Source organism: Haliaeetus leucocephalus, unplaced genomic scaffold (assembly GCF_000737465.1).
Source record: "Haliaeetus leucocephalus isolate CR32 unplaced genomic scaffold, Haliaeetus_leucocephalus-4.0 Scaffold328, whole genome shotgun sequence".
NCBI lineage: Eukaryota > Metazoa > Chordata > Aves > Accipitriformes > Accipitridae > Haliaeetus > Haliaeetus leucocephalus.
In genome coordinates this window covers 6,909,034-6,928,973 of record NW_010972764.1, presented here as the reverse complement: position 1 = coordinate 6,928,973, position 19,940 = coordinate 6,909,034, and positions in this window count along the sequence as shown.

Below are 19,940 nucleotides of genomic sequence, written 5' to 3'. Positions count from 1 at the left end.
CACAACAGAATTCCTGTGTTTGTGAGAAGACAAAAACCATATATATACATATGTATACACACACAGAAGAGCCAGGAGCACATGTAGCAGTGCCAGCTGACTCCCCAGAATAATTCATGAATTGCACTTACATGAAGAAAGTTGGAAATCACTGTTCCAATAAGATCCAGATATCAGGAAATCCTGTAAGACACAGAACTCTATTAGAAATTAATACAACATAACCATAAGGAACCTATACTTTATGGTAAATTTGTTACTTAGTCAAAATGACACTTCTTCATTTCAGTCAGCTTGATTTAGAATAAATAGAATCATTATTATTAAACCACTACCCAATGTTTAATAAATAAAGAGAGGCTAAAGGAATGAGAAGATTCCATATCTATGACACTTCAGGTATTAGGAGTTTCATTACAAACAGCTACTTGAATTTAGAGTAAAACCATTACCCAACAACAAAACCAGACTATGACTAGCTGCTCTGGTTATCAAATACTACTTGCAGAGTGATAGGAAACTTACAGCCACATCTGTAACGTATGTACACCCACATCTAAAGAAAAATTTCAAATATTGGTTTAAAAACCATGTTGAACTCTATCCTTGGCTAAATCACATAATCACACCAAGGAAGAAAAAAGCCTCTTCCCCATTTTTCAGCAAAAATATAAACAGTTGCTGCTGCTCCAAGGTTATATGATTTCAGAATTTCATTTTTCTTATACACAATGACACAAGTATTACTTTATCCTGAATTGATGTCAGGGGAATATTGTGACAATATTTACACAAGCCTTTACTAGACAGGACAGTTTCCTTTGGTTGTTTCTTTCCCCATTTGAACATTTGGGCAACCAAATTTTACTTGCAAAAATGGTCATGCTATGTGAAATCCAAGCTTGTACAACTTCTGCAAGGCATCCATGGCACCGCACCAAAGCTGCAGCAAGGCGGCTGCAACAACTTAATGCTTGTTTTACACACAATTGGCTTTTGGTGAAAAGAGGTATTTCAAGTTGTTGAATGCTTTAGCTCCTAACATTTATCTGAATTATCCACTTTTAGGAAGAGGAGATGTAATCTTAAGACTCCTTTTCAAAGTCCCCCATGGGCATATTTCCCTGGTTTTAAGGCATTTTTTTTTTGCCACATCTTAAAAGTGTGATTCCCAACCGAAAAGGCATTTTCCATCGCTAAGGTCACGGTTACACCCTGTGCACTTACAATCTCTCAGCTGCGTGTTGTTACCCACGCTGTCTGGGAGCTGCGCCTTGGGCCCTTCCCGCAATCCTGCTTTCTCCCAAGACCACAGGCTCCTCTGCCAGGATCTCCCCAGCAAAGCCTCCTCAAACACCGAATATTGCAAAGCCCCCGAGCTCACTGGCTCCCCAGGCTCCCCAAGCCTCCCTCGGTGCCACGGGCCGTCGCCCACCCTGCCCAGCCGTGCCCTGTTACAGGGAACCCCCTCAGTGGAGAATAAAGCGATAAACCAGGTATCACCCACCATGGACCAAAGCTAAAGATCTGTCTGTAGCTCGCTGTGTGAGCACCGGTGGGGTGAGAGCTGGGAGGCGGCTCAAGTAGCTTCTGCTTTATCTGCTCATCCTTTTGCATTAATGCCGTTGTGCCGCTAATGTGATCTATAAGTAATAATGCTTGTCAAAAGGAAATTACTGTTGTTTCTGGCCATGCACAACTTGTCAAAATTAAACACACACTCTGCTCTAAGGATGCTGTCACCTCTGCTGCACCTCATTAGGCAAACTGAATTCATAAAATCTTAAATATTGTATGGCCTGGGCTTTCCTCAACAACAAAATTCAAGTCACAGAATTACTCTAATTATCCTCTTGCAGTTGGGTTATTTTTTTGCTGGGAGTATCTTTCAGAACTTTTCCAGTGTCACTGCATGGAGTCTCCTTGTAAATGCCTTGCCGTGGAGGCGTGGGGCCCAGCGCTGCCTTTGCTCTCGCCCCAGGGGAGCCGCAAGCCTGGCCTGGCTTTGAACGTGCCATGGAGCAACGTGCACAGCCTTACCTCCGCAGGTGCCAGTTTTGCTGAATTTGAGCTAGAGCTGCACAACACATCAAGTGCCAGATCAGCTGTGACCTGGTCTGGTGAAGTGAGGGTAACAATGATGCCCGTGGTAAATTCTCCATGATTATGGAAACAATTGTCTTTGTGCAGTACAGATATATATATATTTTTGTAGAATTTCAGTTTAAAAACCTTATTTTTTAAAAAGTGGCCTTTCGCATGTGTGGACATTCTGACATGGAATTATCAATCAGCACAAACCCCACTAAACTAAGGATATGGTTATAAAATCAGAGAAACTTAGAATAAGAAAGTATGGAAGCATATGTGCATATAAAATACAGCTAGTCAGCTGGTGTGAATTCTCACAGTATATTAAAGACATAAGTAATGATGCTGGTCTGTGCAGACATTAATCAAACAAGATATTTATAATGGTTACCTTTTTCTTTCAGAAAGTAGTTGTAATGGCAAATAAAGGTAGGGAAAATGCACTTTTCCGAAAGAACTACTGTCTCCATAAAAGCATCAATCTTGCCATACCATACTAACTTCTGCACACATTAAAAATACTGTATAATAGTATTCTGTGTCACTTAACAAGAGCATAAATCAACTCTTCTTTGAAAAATCCTCTGTACACTACTTACTGATGGTCTTGGAAGTAAACATTTAGAGATAAATATTACCTCAACTGTAATTTGAAGAAAAATACCACTAAAATTCTTAAACATATTTGAGCACTCTCTGGCACAGAAGCAGGTACCTAAACACAGGAAAGTCTGCTTCTGTTGAAACTGACCAAGCAGTAGTTATTCTGTGTGTTTCTAAAATGGGGGTTTCACTGCTTGGGAGAAAAGTTCTGTCAGGACCTATATTAATCCCATAGAAATTTCTCTGCATTGCTCCTCTTGCATCAGGAGAAGCAAGGAGGCTGAGCCATAGGGATCCACAAGTTACATGGTCCACATGACAGGTCCTCACCTGACTACCAGTTTAATCTGTGTGGGATATAGAGATGTTAGAAGGAAGAAAAAGTGCTTCTGAGCCAACAGATATGGCTACAGTGGGTACTGCAACAGGGGCAGAGAAGAGAAAGCTGAATTCCGGGGGAGGAAACATTGCCAGTTTTCTCAGAAAGGGATATGTTTAAAGAGTTATTTAATTTACAGTAGAACTTTGTTTTAAAACATGTTTGTTTAGTTAAGAAACTAACAAATTTAAAATAAACATCACACTCTCTTCATGAACCTTATGCAGTAAATATTTGTGTTCTCAAGCTTTCACAGATTGTGTAGTTACCATGGGTCTTGTCCTGTTCTGGCACGTTAGGTTAAAGTCCATGTCCAAACATGCCTCTAAAATAAAATGGTAGCGATTCACAGGACACCTGAGAGCCAACGCATTTCCAGGACGTGAAGGGTATTTTATTATAAACAAAGGTCTTTTAGGCAAATTTATTTAAATCCTATGCCACGAGCAGACTCTAAAATAATTATCCAGAAATGATATACTTATTTTACTGCAGTTACTATGGGATTCTGAGAAGTGTTACAGTAATGTTTCTGCAGGTGGAGTGTATTTTCCTGAAACATGGAGCTCAGTGTTCCTTGATGAAATCATTCTCAGCAACTTTTAATATACACCCCATGTCAACCAATAGCTATTGAATAAAAGAATCAGAATAGACAATGACACTGCTAAAATAGCCTTCTTAATGAGCATCAGTTTCACTATTGGTTTTGTTACAAGACAATGGGCATAAACAGAAATATAGGAAATTACATCTAAAAAAAAGCAGCAGCTTTTTTACTGTGAGAGTGATCAAACGCTAGAACAGGTTGCCCAAACAGGTTGTGGAGTTTCCATCCCTGGAGATACTCAACACTTGACTAGACATGGTCCAGGGCAGCCTGTTCTAGGTGACCCTGCTTGAGCAGGGTGATTGGACTAGATGACTTCCAGCCCCAGTGGTCCTGTGATTATGACTAATTGAAAGGACAAACTGGAAGTTTTCAGGAGCCCCAAAATGAGTTCCCAAGATACTACGATTTAGGTGTTTGTTTTTATAAAAGATGGTGCTGTTTCACCGAAGTTTTATCTCATTTCCCTCTATACTTATACTCTTTCTCCACTGGAAACTTGCTAGTACCTAAGAGGATCTTCTCATGGAAATCAGGGTTTTTTTAAAGGAAAAAAATTTCCTAAGCTACCAGTGTCACAGTTTGAACAACTTCCCCCCACACCCCAAATGATAAAAACATATCTGTAAGAGCTGGGTCAAATCACTTCAATGTTATCCAAGAACACTGGATTTCACTTCCCTAGTACAATCCTAAAGGCACTGAGTAGACAAATTACTAGACTAGAATAAATTTACTGGCTTGCCTTTGAGGAAGTTTAATAACCAGAAATGTTAATAATTAATAATTACCAATAAAAGTCAGCTAGTTCATCTTATTTCCCATGGTCATTTCCACATTCAGCATTTGATTAATGTGAATTCATTGACCCTAAAGTAATTACCCAATCATTATCAGACAACAAAATGAACTGCAGTAATAACTACCAATCAATATAATCACTAATGCAGTATGTTTCACATTATGACCCAACATTCAAACTTCAGTTTGCTTAATATCCAGGTTCAATAGACCTTCTCTGTGTGCTTCAGGATACCATATTCATCAGAGGATGCTTAGATTAAATATCCATTCCTTTAAATGTCAGTCTTTTGTACATGACATATTATATTTTTCCCCTTCACACTGACATCTCAAAATGTGTATTGGCAAATGTCCAACAATGGAAATTAATCAAGTACAAGCAAGCAGATTTAAAATTCAGTATACTATTTACATTTACTCTCAAGTTCCCTTCTGAAATGATTCTGTGGCTAGAGAGTACAATTAATAATATCTCCGACTTCATCAAATCAATAGAACTACTGACTTACGGATAAAGACAACCAACCATTTCATACAAGATTTCTTGAACACCTTGTTTATATAAGGTGCAATAAAACCTCTCAGATGAAACATTTGCTAGCTTATCACTAAGACGCTCTTCATATGGCTAGAGATTCTTGAATGAAGTTGGTCTTTCCTCCACAATGAAACTTCTTCAAACTGAGATACAGCTAGCACCATGTCTCTTCTACCTGATTTCTCTGTGAACTGCAAATATATCCTTTCTTGGCTCTAGAAAAACTTAAGCCATTTTGGATACATGGGCTTGTGGGATTTTATATTTCTATGGTCAAAATGCTGTGACTATCTAATGGAAATTTTCTTAATAAGTCTGAGTGTTGTCTTTTAAACTATATTAAAGTTACATACCACCCTTTTTATATGTGTAGATCATATAATGAAATTTTTGATTATTAAATTTTTTCCTTATGTATATATTTCCTATTTAATGTTCTTTATATTCAGTATTTTCTAGTTTAAAATTTTTAAAGTAATTTTCTATACAGAATGGCCTTATAACAATGTTCACTCTGACTCTGTCCAAAAAACCTTAACATTTTCCTTGGCTTCCCCATTTTTACCCTATTTTAACTCTTTTTCATCTCTTAAAGTAATTATATTAAATTAATAATTAGTGAAGTCATTACTTACGTAAAATACTTGTATATAGTAATAAGCCATTACTTGAAACCAAATGTTTATTTTGTGTTACATTTAAATTTGATTTAAAGTCATGACTCCTAAAACAAGCATATCTGAAAATACTATTTAAAGGAATTCTCAGTTTATGTAAATAAAAGTCATGTTCTTTGGACTTAATAAGGCATGGATTTTAATATTATGTTTAAAAATACCAAGCAGCATTTCTCTATTTCCCTTAAATATATGGCCTTAATATTACTATCCCATGATGTTACAAGGTTTCAGAACAACCATGCCCATATAAATGCTTCTAGAATGAAGGAATTCTTTTGAATGATAGATCTTTGAGATTTAAGTATTTTAAATTTGAAAAACTTGAGAAATAATTAAGTGTTTTAATTATGTTTGCCAGGAAACAACAAAAAAAAATTAATTTTCTATTTACTTGATTTAGCCAGCTGTAGAGTACAAACACATATAGCAGCCTTTAAAAAAAATGCTGGGATGAAGAAAAAAAAATTGTTTTTAATTTTAAAGGGGAAGATACGAGTTTTCTACTTTTTAGAAGCTCTATCAAATTCTCTCTCTTTGATTTATCTGTGTTAATTAAAATTACAAATTAACTTACATGCTTTGTCTCAAAATGTTCTCTTAAATTACATTATGAGTCATAGTTCAGTCAGCCTCAGAAAATGTATTTCAACATAAGTTAATGCAACAACGTCTTTAAGGCATTTTATATATTCTTTTATAACTTTGCAGGCCTCATTTATACCATGTATTTATTACATTTTATCTCTCAGGCTTGCCTCAAGTGATAATTGTCTTTCAGATGTATAAAACCAGCCATTTGAGGAAAATTATTTCTAAAAATAATAATTGTCCTTTAAACAGAAGAATCACAATTTAATATCTAAGAGACAATTAACCACTTCACAAGGTCTTTCTAACCTGGTAAATTTACATGCCTGCTTATTCTGCATATTAGTGATTTACAGTTTTTAATGGTGTCACCAATCAGGCTGAGAATTTATCACTGCAGATTGCTCAGATTGCCAAGGAATATGGAAGCCTCCTAGATTTTGCCAGTAAAGAAAAATAAACTTATAAATAAATTAATAAATTTGACCTTTACATAATCTAACAATTCTACTTTAATGGATATTTAGCCCCTAAGTAAGAATTACAAGCAGTTACACTATTTTCTAGACAGAGCACCCTGCATGCTAGTGAAAGTTTGCAACAGATCTGCAAGCCTGGTAGAATCAGAATAATCAGATGCCATACTAGAAATAGAGCCTGTTACTCAACTGCATGGTCCTGAGGATAAATCGCTGTTCCAGAGCCCGGCGTTCCCGTGCGAGGCAGCGGCAGAGCTGGAAGTCAGCGCGCCAAGGGGAGCAGCAAGTGGCAGCAGGGTCACAGGTGCCGCAGGAGCCACCGGGCGCCACGTACCAGCAGCACCACACTGGTGTCTCTGGTGGACCCTGGAGGGTGTTTGCGGAGGTTCCTGCACGCAGGGGCAACACTGGGTTACTCCCAGACCCAGAAAAACATGCTTGCCAAGAAGCGGCTCCTGGTGAGCCTCAGCTGAGCGAGGAAGAGCTCACCACCCCGAGGAGGAGGTGGCATGGCTGCGGGTGCTGGGTCACCGATGCCAGCTCCCCCGGGACTGCTCTGATACCGCAGTCAGGGCTGTGTTGGGAAACACGCTCTCTTCTCACCAGGAGGCACGAGCCAGCGGTTCCGCCATCCCAGAGGAGGCAAGACCTCAGCACTCGGCAAGCACAGCAAGAAAGTGGTTCAGAACTAGCTTGGAGACAGGGGCACGGGGGACACGGTGCTTGGCTGAGTTCCTATGGGCATTCTGAAGGAAGCGCTTTGTCCCCAGGATGGTTGGAATAAGATAGGCATACAATCAATAAAGACAAGAGACAGAGCTTTTATGACAAGATGCTGCAATTTTGAGTAAGACCTGTTATTTTTGCTTTGTTTTGTATTTGCAAAGGAAATGCTCTGTTAATAACTGAGGTGTTTTAACGGTTTGATTAAATATGAAAAGCGAAAGATATGTCCTTGAACAAAAAGTTTTTCTCAGTACTGATACTATGTCTTCATTTATAATCAGTACCTTTTCAGACACAAAACAGTGAAGAGTCTCTTTTGCCAGTAAGCATCTGTGAAGCCAAAAAAAGAATGCTTAGGATGAGCTCATTTTTAATTGGGAAGGATATTACAGAGACTCCCACCATTTCTAAACACAGTTTTGCTTTTAATCCTTTCTATTCAGAGGGAAGAATTCACGTCTTATACCACCAAAATCTATTAAGCACTATTAAAGAGAAGGTGAAAGCATTGTACAACAACATGCGATACAAATATTTTGTAAGAGTAATTTCAAGCCTGAAACAGAAGTTGTACTCACAGAATTTCTAATACTTTTCTAATAATATTTTTTATACTGTAAACCTCACTGTAAACAACAATGTTAAGTAACGTTCTCCCCCAAATAAGTCAGCTGCAAACTTCAACAAAGTAAAAATAGGTGAAGGATAGCTTTTGGAAACATTAAAAAAGTGCCCTTTTGCCTGTGGAAAGATGTGCTCTTCAGGTGTGGTCCTTATGTTGCCAGAAGAAGTGATATAATCATTCTGGAGGTAGAAATTAATTCTTGTTAGTGAAGTGCTTGGTTAACTTGTACTACTGCCCCTCATTCCCCCCACCAATGGCATGAGGTAAATACCTTATGCCTCACCTGGATCATGCTCACTAAGAGCAACATTGGTTCTCTGTCATTACAGATGAGTTTCGTTCAGTTGATATTCCACCTCTCATTTCCAGGTTGCAAAACCCTCCAAGACCAACCCCCAAACCCCCACTGTTTTATTTAACAAACCTTCAGTGAAAATTAAATAGCATCATTAAGATATCTGTGTACATCCAGATCAACTAAAATACAACTTAACATGAATTGTCTGTCTATTCACTAGCATATCAGACTATTTCTTAATGAAAGAACATCTTCTTGCAGCTCCTTAGTTCTTCTGTTGTGTCTCAATAGGCTCAAAACAGCCTGTATCCATTATGTTTACCTTAGATCTACTTTAACTGATTAGTGCAATCACTTGCTTTCAGTCAGAAACAGAAAAGAATCTGACTCTGGTACAAATGCTGAAGGGCAGCACAGACAAAAAGAAAAATAGACCTGTCTGCTGGAATCTGTAATCCTGCCATCAGTGTAGAGCTGAGAAGCCAGAATGCATGTAAAAAGGCCAAGATTTTGCTATCCAAATATCCATAAAAGAAATTAATTTAAGGTCATGGTATTGGATTCATAATAAGGTGGCAGTAATCCAGTTCCTAAGGCTGCAACAGGTTTCCTGTGAGACTGTGATGAAGCCATTTATTTCATAGATTTGGGAATCTGTTCCTCATATTAGGCACCAAATATTTCCTAGCAGTAACACTAACACTAAAGCAAATCGTTTGAAGACAGACCTAAAGTACTAAAATACTTTGCCGAATCAAGGTTTTTGAGTTGCAGTTTCCCAAACGAAGATACCACCACTCTCTTTTTTCCTCTCAGGTCTCAGCAGACCTGGTATCTGCAATATGCCCAGTTTTACTTCTGTGAACAGTCTCCATGAGTACAGGTAAACCATTCAGCACAATTAATCATGAGCTTATTTGGGTTGTCCTGGTCTTTCAGTACAAATAATAATGATACAATGAACTTGAGCTCATAAAAGAACGACAGATACCATTAAATTTTTTAGGATATTTTTTCCCAAAGTCTTATGAATTCTGTGAGATAGGAGGGAACTAGTGAGGAGTAGGTTAGAGGATAAAGAAGTAAAAAATATAATTGTCCCTGACAGAGAAGAGCCTGAATTCAATGTGGGAACAGACACAAGGCAAAAATCTATTTTATAGCATCCCTTGCAGTAATAAAAATTGCCATTGGAGGCCACCTTCTGAGATATTGCTAAAATAATTTCCTGTGATCTTTGAAGCTTGTTTCTGTGCAGATATATATACACAAAATAGTCTGTTATTGGAGGACAAAGTGATAAAAGAACAAAAAAAGACTTTGAAGTTTAAATCCTGTGTCCAGAATACAAAAACACTGTTCACCTTTCTAGCAAAGAACTGTTCTAAAAAAAACCCCCAAACCCATACCAGACTCACATCTTCCTCCAGAAATATAAAAGCAATAATGAATTGCACAGGTATTTTATACTCAGTAAGTAGTTCAGATGAGTAAGAAATGACATAAACCTTAAAAATAGTCTGATTAAGCCATTAAGATGGAAATAATCACACTGAAATGTCTCATCCATGAAACTGTGGGCATCAAATTTATTCTTCAATTATTCTAGAAGGAAAATAATTTGGTTTCTTTTTTTTCCAGTGACTTGTGGTTAAATTACCTCATGTTTGGTTTTAGCACTTAAGGTAGCATGAAGGCAAGACTACAAAAAGAATGCAAGGAGGTTTTTGTGTTTGTTAATTATGTTAAAATAGTCAAACATTACTGCCTGGGAAGGTCAGAAAGAGCAGGCTGTGTCTGCCCACAACAGAAAATTTTCCTTCTGTTCTGTCAGCAGCCTCCAGACCAGCCAGACTATCCCATGTGTAGGAGAGATTTCAATACTTGGGTCTGCTATTGTTTTGCCAGGCAAATCTGGGCAGGCTGCCTGCTGATGGGTTGTGCAGATGGGTGGCAGTCAGAGACAAAGTGTCAGTTGCCAGTGTTCATGGCTACTCCTAAACTACAGTTTAGGAAGTAGTAGTAGGAAAAATACAGAAAAATCACTTCTCCAAACCCTGAGATAGGTGCTTTAGTAGAGTGGATGGTGCCACGACAGAAACACGGTGAGAAATAGACTCTGCATGGCATAGTTACTGCTGCTGTGAGCCTGTTTGTTAGAGGCACAGATCCCTAACAGGACTTAGGAGAGGGTTTGGCGCTTAAGAGCATGCCAGGTGTGATCTCTAAGTAGGCCCTTCAAGTGTGAAATCAGCGTCTCCTCGGCATCTTTGCCAGCACACGTAACAGAACCGTCACCGTATTTGTAAGGCTGAGGAACTCGGCGCTTCATTCCTCAGCCTGATGAGACCCTCCTTCTACCTACTTCCTTCAGCCAAGTTTGGGGGATACCCCCTGCCCCAAGCACTCCTGACAAAAACATAGTAGCTGTGTCCCCATTTCCTACAGTTTCCAGGGAGCAGAAAGAGTGGGACTGACAGTGGAGAAGGAGCCAGGAGCTCAAGGTGACCCAGCGCAGTACCCTCACCGAGGGGTGCTGTCCCACGGTACCTGATCATGGCAGGCAGAACCGGGCACCAGTATTGGAGGACATCAACAGCACAGCAAGCAGCAAACCAGGGCCAGGATCCATCCAGGGCGTCCAGTCAGGAGCAAGAAAAGATGGGGCCAGAGACAAGACTGGAGCTCCAGCACAGGTCTGAGAGGTCCAGCCCCAAACCAGGACTGGAGTCAGGCTACTTCCAGCATAGGTCCAAGGTCCCTCCAAGAAGCACAGCCACAGACAGGGCTGGAAACACGTGCACCTACAACTCAGCTCGGGAAGGAGCTGAGGGCCCAGGCCTGTGCTGAAATAGGGCTCCTGAGCCCACAGGCAGAGATCCCAGGTGAGGTCCCAGGTGAGGCTGGGCTGCATTATTAAGACCTATTACTGTCCTCAGGGCCCTGGCAACAATACCAGAGTGACTAGGAAAATCGTTCAAGGTGGTGAAAGACTTCTCAACAACTGGGATGCTACATTAAGCATCGTTACATACTTTTTTTCAGAGTGGTGGATCATCTGGGGCTTTGTTATTCCTGTTTAAAGCTGTGCTCTTTGCAAAAATAGAAAGCAAGCCCCACTAGCAAAGAGATTTGCTAGGGTTGGAAGGAGATTAATTCTGCTTCCTAAAGCCAGTTACTGCTTCAATCAATTAGCATAAAACCTCAGGTGTTTGATCTGAACCAAGGCATTGCCTGGACCTCACTTAGGCTGAACACAAACCATTCAGTCTTAATCTTGCGCACTCCGAATTCATGCTCCAGTCAAGGACATTTTGTGTCAAGTGACCCTTCCATCCGCACAAGTTCACATTCATCTCTGTGAATTCTTTCGTCCACACAGACCAAGCTTCAGAGCTGAATTACCCCCACACCCTATTCCCAGTTTTGGGACCAGTTTCCTGGAATGGGGGCTCTGTGTAACAATCTGTGAGGTGTAACCCAGGAGCTTGTCTCGCCCCACTGTATAACTTACACTGAGAGAGGGGGGTGAAAAAGGGGAGGAACTTCCTTATATTGTCATTTACTCCATTGTGAGTACTCACACAAATTTTTTTTAAAATTACATTCCTATGTTATTAAATGCTGTTAATTTCAATTTACTTAATGTTTTCCATACATCTTAATGTGTTACAAAATCTTGTAGAAACTGTTAATCTGCTCTCTTGACTGCCTTTAAGCTGCATTTTTTTGCATTTGGACATCAGCCCATGGTAAATTTGTCTACATCTAGTAACGTGAGAGTAGCTAGGGTCTGAGTTAGTACCTTGACTTTATGACCCAAACTGCATAAGCAGTAGTGAAATGTTTATAGTGTTCTTGATTACATCTTTCCATTTCATACTTAATATACCATTGCTGTAAAGAGAAAACATTGCACCTTCCAGAGATGTTGTTTCAGGCTATTTGCAGAACAGAGCACTGCATCTGTTTATGTGCTGTTGGCATTTGGACCTTTTGGCCATAGAAGGGTATATCTCTTGCTGTCTGCAGCTGTATTGCCTAAGAGAAAAAAGCCTACTAATGCAGATGAAGTCTCTAGGTATCTAGGTATCCAAATGTAATCAATATCAGTATTTTTTATTTAAATGAAAGACGAGATTCTGGCAAACAATGCCATGGAAACAGGAGGTTTCTATGACAAAACTGTGATCATAAAACATACTGAACCTTGAATGTTGAGTAGCATTTTAGCAAACATTAAAAAGGCAATATAAGATTTTGTCTCTTAAATTCAAACTTCTGTGTCTGTGCATAACATGTGCAGGATTAACAGTTTGCTTTGATTTCAGATGTTAGTCTGCCTTGGCTTACCAGAGTCCTGAATGACTGATCACGCAGATCATCAAGTATAGCTTCTAGACCTTGACTGGATGACTTGAGCTTTTGAAGCAAGAAAGTAATAAAGTATGATTTCTGAACACCAGTAAAGGCATTTACAAAGTAAGTGTTCAGATGAATAATTATTTCTGACAGCATTCAGGCAAATGTGGAGATTCAGAGTCATTTTGACAGTAAATACGAAGTTGCTTGAAAACTCAGAAACAATGAAAACAATGTGGTTTAAAAGAACAAGAGCGTAGCTACTTTATGATAGACAGATAGACAGACAGACAGAGAGATTAGGGGCCAGCACAGGCCGTGGACCATGGGCCAGCAGGTGCCCACAGGTCAGCAGGTCCATGCCCTCCCCTCTTTGCCCCGGTGGGCACAGTCCCACCACGTCCCAGTGAGCCGAGTGGGACCAGGGCCTGCGGGGGCCATGTCAGGCGATGCCCAGGCAAAGCGGGTGCCAGGGCAGCGGGTCAGGTCAGGTCAGGTCAGCCCACGGCCGGGGCAGGCCTGGGGTGAAGTGCTGGGGCTCTGAGGTGCTCCCGAGCACGGGGGAAGGCCTCCGCCAAGGCCTCTCCTGACTCCCTCTCACCCGGCGCCTGCCTGGTCCTTGGGTGGGGGGATGTTTCTGGGCCCTGATCTCCTGGCTGCCTCATTCCCTTACTCCACTGCCCTCAGAGAAGGAACTTTAGAGAGTTTTGTTTACAGCTTCTGAACCACTGTCATGCATGCAAGAAACATCTTGGTTCTCTTGTGAAGTACTTAGTCCTCCTTAGTTTCCGTCCTCAGGATTATTGTGGTCTCCAGTGTTTCTAGAACATGTTCTTCCATATGTTTATAAAAGAGAGACATCTCACGTCTCACCAGCATGTCCAACCATTGCCAATACCCACCAGAGCAGAAATACTGTTACCGTTTGGCATGCATTGCTCTCACATCTGGGATTTTGAAAGAGTACCCCCTTCTTTTGTGTAAAGATGCTCTCAAATTAGAAACACAAAAACATACCTGCAAAAAAATAATAATCAAGATCTCCAAATTCCCTACTACCCTCATCCTTTTCTATGTTTGTGAGGATGTGTGTGGGCATAGGTGATAGATGCGGATAAACAATAAAACTTACACTGGTCTGTTTGTAGCTCTTACTGGAAATAGTTTTGTATGAAGCTGACATGAAACTTTGAAGCTTTATGAGAAAATTCATGTCTGCATACCAAATTAATGTCCACATTTTCTTTGTAGTGTGGCTTCTTTTTAACTCTTCAGCCACTTCCATATCATGTTGTAGTCAGTATAAACTTTAAAATTTGGCATCAGTTATGTTCCTTATCAGTTCAGCAAAAGACAAACTCTTCACTACACTTTCCAGAAACACAGCTGAGGGAGAACTTTTAAAAGACAAATCATTCTGTTTTGCAAATGCAACAGAATGGAATTTCTTACAGTGGACACATGCAAAGTTGCAGGCATATTATGAAATTACGCTGCATTACACTGGTGTATATTCAGCATACAGCAAACTGTGAAAAAAAGTAAAAAAGCCCTATGATCTTTTAAAAATGGGTGTGTAAAGAAAGAAAAATATAGAGCTGCCAGGTATTATTAATGCAGTTTTCTTAAACTTTAAGCTTAGATCGAAACAGATTTGCAGCCATTAGGCTTTATGTAAGTTAAATATGTAACCTCATTTTTCAAAAAGGCCAGCTGTCGTTTAGATATTTACATCCAATTTCTGGATTTTGCAAAGTGTTTGGCTCCTACTGAGACCAGTAAAACACAGAACTGTGATGACTTTTAACCGTTTTAGTTCCTATGTCTGTCAAATGACAGGCCGTGAGGGCTCAAACGCCCTCTCAGAAATGTGTCCGTTGGGTGTCATTGCACTGAATTAACCGGAATTGACGGGTATACAGTCAGTATGAGATGACAATTGGCTTCTTAAAAGACATAACTTGAACTGTGTTGCAAGCGCCCAGCTTTGCATGTTTTTCTAAGGTCAGATCTGCATTAAGCCTGAAGACAAAACCGGAGCAAAATTTTCCTCTCAGTACAAATCTGTTGCGTATACTAAACACATTTCATGCTTGACATTTCCACTGACATCGATAAGAGACTTGCACACAGTGCAAGTACAGAATTAGCAACACAGATTCATGCTGATGAGAGGAGGGATGAACAACAACAGCCAAAGCAAAGACTGCTGCAGCAGATGTGAAGGGTAAGATGCTAAGTCTGCCAGGAACTTTTGCTCTTTTTGCAGAACTAAAGTTTTACTGAATTTTCTCTAACCTGTGCAGACTTGCTCTTTGTTCATCTTTTCTCTCTTTTCATTCTCTTTTTTATTCTCTTTTTATTCTCTACATAGTTTTATCTTTTATGTGTAATCTTCTTGCTGTAACTTTCCCTTTTTTCCCCATTTAGTTGCTTACCTACCAATTAAAGTTAGACTGAGAATATATCAACCCATTTTCTGCTGCAATATTAGTCACTCTGTGTCTTTACCTGTCACATTTGGACTAAAAGCCCATTGATGCAGAGAGCACCAATTTCTGTGTTTAAACAGTGCCTATTATTACTGTAGTCCTGATTCCTTAGTTCTTTGTTTTATATTGTGTCATTTGATAGAATAACAATATATTTAATTGTAGATTAGATAGAATATTATTCTACTTTTCCTGACTGAAACTGGAAGATTTCTAGCAATTTTGAGGTTTGCTTTTCTGAAATAATCCACACACCAAGCATGTACATAGGCATACATACTCTATGTGCTTCACAATTGTCAGTACAAAATTTCTTGTTTGGCCAAAAGTAAGGATGGAACATAGTATCTAGATGAAAAAGAATGTATACAATTCAGTTTATACTGAGAAAGCTCATTTACAGACACAGTATAAATGCATTTATATGGTAAGCATATTTGTTCAGTAACTCATAAAAATTCACAATCTATTAAGTGGAAAAAGTCTGTGGAAACTTGTGCCTTCAATCCATTTTACATTATGTTTTTCAGACTTTCATGTTTCCTCAGTCATAAATCTGCTCAAACTATTAAAAGCCTATTAAAACCATAATCAAATAAACACCAAGACTCTGCTCACAGGTGACTCAGAATACGAGTGGCAAAAAGATGTACAGTAATACAATTCTTCTGGCATAATACCTGTTTACAGTTCAAATCAATGTCTTTCACTGGCCAATCAATAGCACCCTACTCTGTTTATCACTACTTGTAAGCCTTTCCAATAATTCTAATTTTAAAGAGTCATTACTGAAATTGTATAGCCATTGATTGTTTAAAGGGTACAGTTAGCATGAACAAATTGAATTTTAGATTCAAGTAAACCTGTTGAAAAATTGCAAATCACATTCTCTTAAGAAAGTTTCATACCAGTCTTTCAGATGAAATCAACTAGAATAGTTCCACTACAGCCACAGTATGTTTGCTGATTTAGATCAGTGGAGGATTTCATTTGTAGGGTAAAGTACCTGCGAGCTACAGAGGGGTTGTACCCTGACCCAGGGTTGAAGCATTTGTCCCTTTTCATCTTACCTTGACCTGAGCAGGGACAATAATAGGCAAACCTGGATGCCATTACATATTCTGTCTCTCATATTGGATATCTTATCCAGTAGAACCACACACTTGCTGTACCACTCCTCCAGTCTGATCAGATGCAAGACAGCTTGCATCTATAAGCTCCAGAGCCATATTAAAAGAATTTTAGGTGAATTTAAAAGTCTAGGTTTTCAGGAGAAGAGCTTCTGCACTTAGTGTCAGGTGTGATCATGCCACAGCCACTCTCAATGAAATGCTCATGGTCAGATATTCTTCAAAGACAACTGGCCACTTACATGGGTGTCTCAGAAACAGAGAGACCTTTTAAGGTGTTGAGCTTTTTATTGAAAATCTGGCCTGTATGTATGCTATAATAGATAGCACAGTTCAGGCTCACAATGTCACAGCAACTGAGAATTAGATGGGAAAGTGTTGCTATGTCTTCTCTCAGGCCATCTAAAAGTAGTGGGTTAGCTTATCGCTGTCTTTTTTTCTGGACCAGATAGATGAACATGATGTGTACTGAAGAAAAAAACTATACTCTTAAAATGTCAGCTGTTCAGTATCTGCACTGTTACTGTAATTGTCTCTATAGTAACATTAGCTCTGTGAGTGCATTTGTTTCTAGGGCTTTGATGCAGATGTTTTTTTCTGGCCAAATGATAGAAATACTGACAGAATTCTTATAGTTCATGTGTATCTCCTAGGATATGTTAATAATAATAATTTCAGACATGTCCTCCTTTTTCTTCTTTGTTCCCTTCTGTTTTGGGAACTACAGATATCCCTTGCTGTTTATTTCTATTTATTCTCACTCACTCTTCTGCATGGCAGATAAATTTAAGTGCAAGTGTCACCTAGTTTGCTCACTGATGGTGCATACAGCTAAAGATAGATTGCAATGAATAGAAAAACTTCTGTTAGCTTTCCCAAATTGAAGTAAACATCCCGGGTTTTATGTACATCTTTGTAGGTAAATCCCTGGTAAATCCATCCACTTGAGTTTTGTTGATTTTAGATAATTTTGCAAGTCAGTCACGTTTTCCACAAGGCTATCTTAACTTATAAGCAATAGTCCTGTTTGGCAACTTGAATACCAAGGGAGTCATGCCCAAAATACAGACATTTCTTAAACCTTGTGAGTTTTCTTGATAAGCACTTTACCTGTTTGCAACTAAAATTAATAAAAAATGAAATGACAGATAATGCCTATCTTCTGTGCAGCAACAGTTTTTGATCAGTACTATCAAGTGGTTTCCTAACAGTCAAATTAGAAATGGGCCAGTCTTATGTGCAAGTGAAAGTTGCGTTCTTCTACCCTTTTTATGACAGTCTAGCTTATACCATCTGTAAACTAATAATGTTTTTTAAACTTTTTGAATCATTCTACAGGCAGTGATAGAGTTAGTAAAATGCAGCTGATCCTTCTCAATATTCCCTTCATGGTAAAAGTTGCTGCTGAGGAGTGAAAGAAAAGCATGAGCCCCCTCAAAAGTCATTTAATGGCTGATACATATAGATAAGGACTTTACCATTCTGCTTGTTTGCATCAAAACAGCTAAATGGCTCTTACTACAGTAACTCATTCTGTTTGTAAAAATTGCATTGGAGACACTGAATAATCTCCATTCTATCAACAAGTTATGTTATATTGGCCACAGTTATTTCACATCTCTTCACTTTACAGGGTCTTCACCTATAAGAAGAGAATAACCTCTCATGCAAGCAAGGGGGAAAGGAGCTGTACAGAACCTGTGTTGCCAAAGACATTAGAAGGCTTACTTTTTAGAGAAGAATTTGTTTGAATTGAAACCTGGGAACACTGATACCTCCTTCTTTAGAAAGCACCTCAATATTCAAAGATGTAAAGTCTCATACAAGACTTTTAATTAAAAAAAAAAAAAGTGTCTTTTTAATCACAACCCTGGTGGAAATGGGACCACTATCACACCAAAAACTCCTGATCTGAGCATCCCCAAATTTGTGCTTTCCAGCATCTGAATTTTCTATGTGGAGCTCCTGTGCAAAATGTACCAGAGTTTTGGCACAGGAATATCTCAAACTACTGCAGGTCTGAAATTCAAATAAAACTAAGCTATTATGTCATCCATATATTCATTAACCAATGCAAAGCTTCAGTTTTAGTTCACTGTGTTTATTAACCTTTTATGAATTTATATAAGGATTTATACATGGGAACTCGTTTGCAGTGAACTCAGATGTGGTAGGAACAGCAGCTTTAGTGAGGAAAAATATAAAAATTAAAATAGTTCAAATGGCTTTAAATGTCCATGTATCAATTCCATTTATGTTTCATAAGAAATTATGCAATTTTGCATGTTGAGAGTAAATGTCTTTCACTGCATAACATTTCCTAGAACAAATACAAGTGCCACCTTTCATTATATTCAACAAGTTCAGAATATATGTTAGCCCTGTGCCTTGACAATACTTCCTAGTGTGTGAATTCAACAAACCTGACTGAAGCTGAGTAATACTCGGTTGCATGTCATTCTTTGTCCACTTTGAGTCTTCTGATACAAGCATGTCTTCATCTGCTTGCAATTGTAGAATTGGGTATCATAATTTTATAGACATAGAAAAAGAAAAAATAGAAAAAGACCACACATTAATAATAAAACTCCTGGAAAATTAGTTCAGCACTCCAAATACTTCTTTCCTAACCATTGATGGCAGAGATCTGTGCTTATCTTTATTTCTGAAGGAGCACACCTTTACCTGTTCTATATGATATTCTTCACAGATGCTAGAATATCATCAGCTTTATATTTTACTCACCTCCCATACACGCATTCGAGTATTTTATTGGCATATTCTTCTTGCATAGCAAAATAATTTGTTGCTAAATAAAACCTCATTTCAGTCTGTAACCCTGCCATGGAAGAAAGATCTAAGTCCATTCAACTCTGCACTTTGCTGGTCAGACATATTGACAAGTCACCATATCCAGTCCACAGTATTTTCATACTACTGAAGCTCTGTATATAAGGCTTAGAACCTTATATTGTTTACAATTTAAGCTAAATATGAATAGGAACTTACTTAGATAGTACATAGCAGCTAGAGACCAATGAGTAGAATATAAGGTTATAAAGCTGTGCTGTCAAGTTCCACAGTGCAAATTTAGATGCCATCCCCAGTGAGAAATGTTTACACAAATATACATTTCATCAAGTAAAATGTCTCAAATTGAATTTGAAGATAGGGAGACATTTACTCTCTTCCCTTTTTGTGTGTGTAGTGATAAAAATGAAATGGAAGGAATTAGAATGATTTAGAGAGCATTGCTTTTCACAAGGGACTGAAATTTCCCATTAACTGCAAGCAGTGCATATAGTGAATGCACATGAAAAATGTTTAAAGACTCAGCACAACTAAGGGTTTTTTTTGTTTGGGTTTTTTGGGGGGTTTTTTTTTTTTTTAATTCATCTAATTAGTACATACTTGGCCAGGGGGAGGGGAAGAGCATTTTGGTCATAATCAAGGTAGGATGAGACCACAGGCACAGGGAGTTTGCTTTTACTAATCATTTCCCCCCCCCCCCCCCACAAAAAAAATCATTCCCAAA